This window comes from Cetorhinus maximus, chromosome 10, assembly GCF_964194155.1.
Source record: "Cetorhinus maximus chromosome 10, sCetMax3.hap1.1, whole genome shotgun sequence".
Classification (NCBI taxonomy): domain Eukaryota; kingdom Metazoa; phylum Chordata; class Chondrichthyes; order Lamniformes; family Cetorhinidae; genus Cetorhinus; species Cetorhinus maximus.
In genome coordinates, this window is record NC_135888.1 from 128,341,481 (window position 1) to 128,347,480 (window position 6,000).

Sequence of the window (6,000 nt, forward strand, 5' to 3'; positions counted from 1 at the left end):
CTCCATCTGCAGGGTTGCTGAAGACATTGTGCAGCTTGGCATCCTTAACTGTTTCCATCAGGGATCTGGACGTAGCGTCCAATCTGCTGTCGGCCCTGCCGGATCGTCCAGCCACATCGATGATGCAGTTGAAGTCACCGCCCAGAATGACCATCCTGGAGGTCACCAGCAGCTGTGGGAGCTGCTGAAAAACCGCCAGTCGCTCGGCCTTTTGTGCCGGGGCGTACACGTTAATTAACTGGAGTGGAGCATTCTTGTACATTACGTCTGCTACAAGGAGGCACCCGCCCACCACCTCCTTAACCTGGGAGATGGTGAAGTTGCCTCCCCGCAGCAGATACCCAGGCCGGAGGAACAAGAGTCGTTTCCGCCCGACCAGATCGATGGCCCGTGGGACCACCATTGTGACCATTGCCTGTAGGAGCTGAGGTGCGGTATCGCACACTCCTGCAGAAACAACAGGTCAGCTTTGACCTTGGCAAGGTAGTCCAAGCTCGCAACACATTGCGTAGTAGATTTAATGCTCCGCACATTTATGGATACAATATTTACACCCATTTTAAAGCATTTAGTCTCTTACCAAACCTGTTGCCTCTGAGAGTCCCAGACCTTTGGTCTGCTCCTACATACCCATAGTGTTCACAAATTGCCTCACTTTGGATGGGCTGAGGAAACTGCCCTGAACCTCCCCATTGGCAATGTTCTGTTCAGGTGGCATCTGGGGGTTCGTGCAGAGAATGGGATTTGAAATGTCCTCTGTTAGAGAAGCTCCTCCAATCCTCTCCCCCTCTGGGGTGTTGCTGCTCCCAGATTCCTGGGGCTGGGGTGCACTGGCCTCTTCGGGTTGTGGGCAAAGTTGGGGGGCGCTGGTCTCCTCATTGTCTCCAATGGTCTGGAGCTCGGGTGTCTCGTCCTCCAACTCCCTAGAGCTTTGCCGCTTCTTCTGTCGGTGCCGCCCTGTCAATTCTTCGTCCGAAGAGCAGCTGCCCTTGTCATCCGTGTCGGATGGGAGACGCCTCTTGCCACTTGTCTGGGAAGTGGCTTGGTCCCTTCTTGGTCCCTTCTTCCTTTTGGCCCTCTTCAGCAGCTGCCACTCCCCCTGCTGATTTTCTGCTGCTTCCTCCTCCATTGATTCGCTCTCCTGAGGAGTGGGAGCTTCAGGGGGCAGTGCTGTTGATTGGCTGCCTGCTGCCTCAATCTTTTCCTCCACCTTGTCTCTCTCTGTGCCCTCCTTTGTCCCGTTGTTCTCACTGGGGGCCATGGTGGTTGGAGTGTTGCAAGTGTCCTTGGTAGTAGTGACACGAAGCATTTCCTCTGCTTCCCCCTCGTTGGCTTTGGCTGCCTGTGCATAAGTGAGGCAGCGTTTGCGGCAGGTCCTGTAGAGGTGACCTGCTTCGCCATACAGGTTGCAGCACTTAGTCTGTTTGCAGTCCTTTGTCTGGTGTCCTTCCTGTTTGCAGTTCTTGCAGAGGGCGGCGCTGCAGTTGGCCGCCACATGACCAGACTTGCCGCATGAGCGACAAAGTTTGGACTGCCCAGCGTAGACATGGTAGCCACGGCTTCCCCCGATAGCGAAGCTGGAAGGAGGGCGGAAGATGGCTCCCTTTACCGTCGGTCTTGAGCGTGACTTTAACCTGGCGTTTGCATGTCCAAATCTTGAAGGCGTCTCTAACCTCGGTGCAGTTTCCGACCTTGTCGACGTACCTGGCGAGGAAGGTGAACACGCTGGCGGCAGGGATGTGGGGGTTGTAGAGATGCACCATCATCACCCGGTCCCGTTGTGATGGCAGAGCAAAGAGCGGCTCCACCGTCAGGATCTTCATCTCCGGCTGGTCTCTCTTCTCCTCGAACACCTTCAGGAACTTGATGCAAGCTGCCACACGCTTGAAAGTCATGTTGAAAAATCCAGCGCTGGGGAAGTCTTGCAGGGAGTAGATCTCCTCCGCTTCAAATCCACACGCCTTCAACAGGATCCGCTTGATGAAGAAGGCTCGATCCATGGGTGCTCCTCCTTCGCTGTCCTTCACCGTGACCCAGACGGTGTTAGGTACCCCACGGTATGGGGCTCGACTGGTTATAGCCATCGCTTCATGACTACACTTGATCTTAGCCCTACTTGAGTATAGACTAGATGCTAGACCCTCTAGATAGACTAGATAGACTCGATCCTCTAGCTGCTGCTGACTGCCTATCCCAGGGTCCTCCTCCTGCACTCTCCTCTAGCTGCTGCTGACTGCCTGTCCCAGGATCCTCCTCTCACACTCTGCTCTTGTGTTTTATGATGTGTGGGTCTCTGATATTTACTTGTGTCAGCAGGTAGCTGGGAGTCCCCCTTCTTCCCCATCTCCAATGGCCAAGGATGTCGAAATGCCAAAAATATCCAGCGCCTTCTCCTCTGCCCTCGGAGCTGTGGGATCTGTGGAGAGCTAACTCCGGTTATTTCCCAATATCACACGTGTTCTTTGCTCTCTTCACTGAGAGAAAATAAAAGACCTATTAGTGAGCATGTATTCACCCAATGGATGGAGACAAGGGCAAAGGCATGACATTGCATAAACATCAGGGTAGGTGGCAGTGGTGAATGGATAGATGGGGATGTAAGGAAGTGTATGGACAGAGACAGGTGAGTGTGCTTGCAAGGTAAGTGGGTGTGAGGAATGATGTGATGGAATGAGCTTGACAAAGCAGATTGCCAATGTGCATAGCAGGATGTAAGTGAATGTGCAACTGTACTCACCTTCCCTGACCTGGCAAGGTCATTAAAGCATTTCCTGCACTGAATCCAGGAACATGGCACAATGCTCCTGCTACTAATGTCCTGGACAACCTCTAGTCACACTATCTAACCTTCAGGTTTCTTCCAGGTGAAGAATATCTCTCCCTGGCTCCACACTGAATCCAGCAGCACATCAAGGGAGGCTTCATTGAAGAGGAGTGCAGTTTTTACCCATCTCAAATCCATCAACAAATTTATATAGCACCGTTAACATGCTTTAAAGGAGGATTATAAAACAAAATTTGACACCTTGCCGTAAGAGATACTCAGGCAGATGACCAAAAGCTTGGTTAAAATGGTAGGTTCTAATTAGTACCTTAAAAGAGGAAAGAGAGATAGAGAGGCAGAGAGGTTCAGGGAGGGTGTTCCGAGCTTGGGGCCCTGAGAGCTGAAGACACAACCGCCAATGGTGCAATTAATTTAAAATCAGGGACGCTCATGAGGCCGGAATTGGAGGAGTGCAGATATCTTGGAGGGTTATGGGGCTGGAGGAGATTACAGAGATAGAGAGGGACAAGACCATGGAGGGATTCAAAAACAAGAATGAGAATTTTAAAATTGGAGTGTTGCTTAATCAGGAGCCCATTAGATCAGAGAGCACAAGGATGACGGGTGAACAGGATTGGTGTGAGTTAGATCGCAGGAGCAGAGTTTTAGATGGCCTAAGTTTGCAGTAGGAGGCCTGCCAGGATTGTGTTAGAATGGTCAAGTGAAAGTGTAACAAAGGCACAAATCAAGGCTTCAGCAGCAGATGAGCTAAGGCTCAGACAGAGTCCAGCCATGTTACAGAGGTTGAAATAGGCCGCCTTATTGATGGTGCAGATATGTGATCTGAAGTTCATCTTGGGGTCAAGGTTGCAAACAGTCTGAGTCACCTTCAGACTGGTGCCAGGGAGGAAAGGAGTCGATGTCATGGGGACCACAGACCACGGCTTTACTTAATTCCCTTTCATTAATTTAATTTCGTCACCCTTTGTGGCATACCGGAGTCGAGATTGTCTCATGTATGGGTCCTCATGGCTAATTGGGTGACAAACCCAGAGAGAGATAAAATGATGGCAGCGGTAAAGGCCTCTGACAGACGCATTGAACATTCGGGTTTCCCATATGGCATGGCCCGAACAGGTTCTGAAGAAGTCGTATTCGACTCAAAACCTTAATTAGCACTTAATTAGCACTTTTCTTAGATAATATCACCACCTTCAACACCTCTTTGATCCTTTTGTCTGTGACATCTTTTGATTATCTGCTCCTATCACTGCTTGCTTGTCTCTACAACCACCCCACCCTCAACTTCTCTCCCCCTCCTAACTATACTTCAGTTCTGTTGAAGGGTCATGTGGACTCGAAACGTCGACTCTTTTCTTCTCCACCGATGCTGCCAGGCCTGCTGAGTTTTTCCAGGTAATTCTGTTTTTGTTTCAAAACCTTAACTCCGTTTCTCTCTCCACAGACGCTGCCAGACCTGCTGAGTTTCCCCTCCCACTCCCCCCCACCCACCCACCCCCAGTACTTTCCGGTGTTTGTTTGAGATCCCCAGCACCCGCAGTGTTTTGCTGCTGTGACATTGGCGTGTGTGTGTGAGGTCTGTGCAGGGAGCCTGGGTGGGTGGGTGTAACTCTTTCAGAGTTAAAACAATAAACTAAATTAACACAATAAGGGATAAATCAAGCACAGCCCCTAAGTCAGGTCAGCTGTCAAAATCAAGAAAAAACTTTAAAGGAACCAAAATGTGATTAAAGGGGGGTCAACAAAACACCCCAGTGGTGGGTGTGTGTACAGTCACACTGTGGGTGCACAGTCAGATTGAGTGTGAGTGTGCACAGACACAGTGAGTGCACAGGTGTTACGTGTGCACCAGGTACAGTTTCAATTTCCGGACGGAGGTTTCGTGGACGGAGTTTTTGGGTCAGGCAAAATTATGAAACAGGGACTTGTTTTTGCAACCAGGAGGCGCGCGGGGCCAATGAGGAGCCGGGGAACCAGCACGTGGGGCCAATGAGGAGCCAGGGAACCGGCACGTGGGGCCAATGAGGAGCCAGGGAACCAGCACGTGGGGGGTGGGCTGTGCTCCCTGTCACTGTTTATGTAACGGGTGCTTTATATAAAAGAAAGGGGACCTGCAGCCCTGAGGGTGATTAAGCGGGAGACTGACCCGGCTGGAGCGCTGATGCCGGGGAGGATGGAGCGGGTGCTGACGTGCCCCCGGTGCCGCCGCCTGCTGCGGGAGCCGGTCACCGCCGCCTGCGGGCACTCGCTGTGCCGCCGCTGCTACTGCGGCGTCAGCCCCAGCCCCAGCCCGAGCCGCTGCCCGGTTTGCTGGGAGCCGCTGGAGGAGGAGCCGGAGCCGGCGGAGTCCCCGCCGCCGCCGGGCAGCCGGCTGAATGTGCTGGCCAGCGGGCTGCTGCAGAAGTGGTTCGCCCGGGAAGGGAGGCTGGACCCGGTGGTGGTGGGCGGTAAGCGAGAGACCTCCGGCTAAAGACCCTGGACGCGCCGCAGGGCGGGCGGGGAGGGAGTTTATGTAACAAGACATCGGGTCATAGTCCACATAGGAATAGAGACATCACCTCCAACACCAGCTTCCCTGGCTCTGTCCTACCGACCCAGGACAGCGTTTGCCCGGGGAACCTCATTCCGGTTTAATAGGGTCTCTCCTGAGTCACTGTAAATGCTCCAGGGAAGGCTATTCGGCCCTTTTGTGCCGTGCAAGCCCCTTTCGTGTGATGCTGAGGGGTTGGGGGGGAAACACTCACCTGCTCTTCCTCAAAATAAACGCTACCTGACACTTTTTTTTATGAAGCATGCACCCAAAAGGCAGGTTTAACATCTCATCCGGAAGATGGTACCTCCACTGCTGCACTGGAAGTGACAGCTGTGATATTTATTTTTTTGTGTGTGTGCTGGAGTGAGACTTGAAGCCACCCCTGTCTCAGAGAAAAGAGCTTAACCACTTGCCTGACGTCACTGCTGGTGCACAGAAAGCTCCCACAAAGATCAATCAGGTCAATGATCAGGCAGCTTGTTCTGGTGATTTTGATTGAAGGACACTGGGGGGAAATCCCCTGCTCCTCTTTTAAATCCGTTTGACTTTTCAGGCAGATGTTAAGCTGAGGCCCCACCTGCCTTAATTGGTGGACAGTGTGTGAGAGAGAGCGGGATGGGACAGTGTGAGAGAGAGTGGGATGGGACAGTGTGAGAGAGAGTGGGATGGGACAGTGTGAGAG

The 6,000-nt window shown here is 52.4% G+C and overlaps 1 protein-coding gene across 1 annotated transcript in view; it reads right to left on the minus strand.

Moving 5' to 3' along the window:
* Positions 1–5,004, minus strand: part of LOC144686007 (15-hydroxyprostaglandin dehydrogenase [NAD(+)]-like) — a 121,827-nt gene extending 116,823 nt beyond the window's left edge. Inside the window, exon 1 of the mRNA XM_078551124.1 lies at positions 5,001–5,004. The gene's annotated coding sequence lies outside the window, so the exon portion shown is untranslated. The remainder of the gene's footprint in view (positions 1–5,000) is intronic.
* Positions 5,005–6,000: the final 996 nt, after the last annotated feature.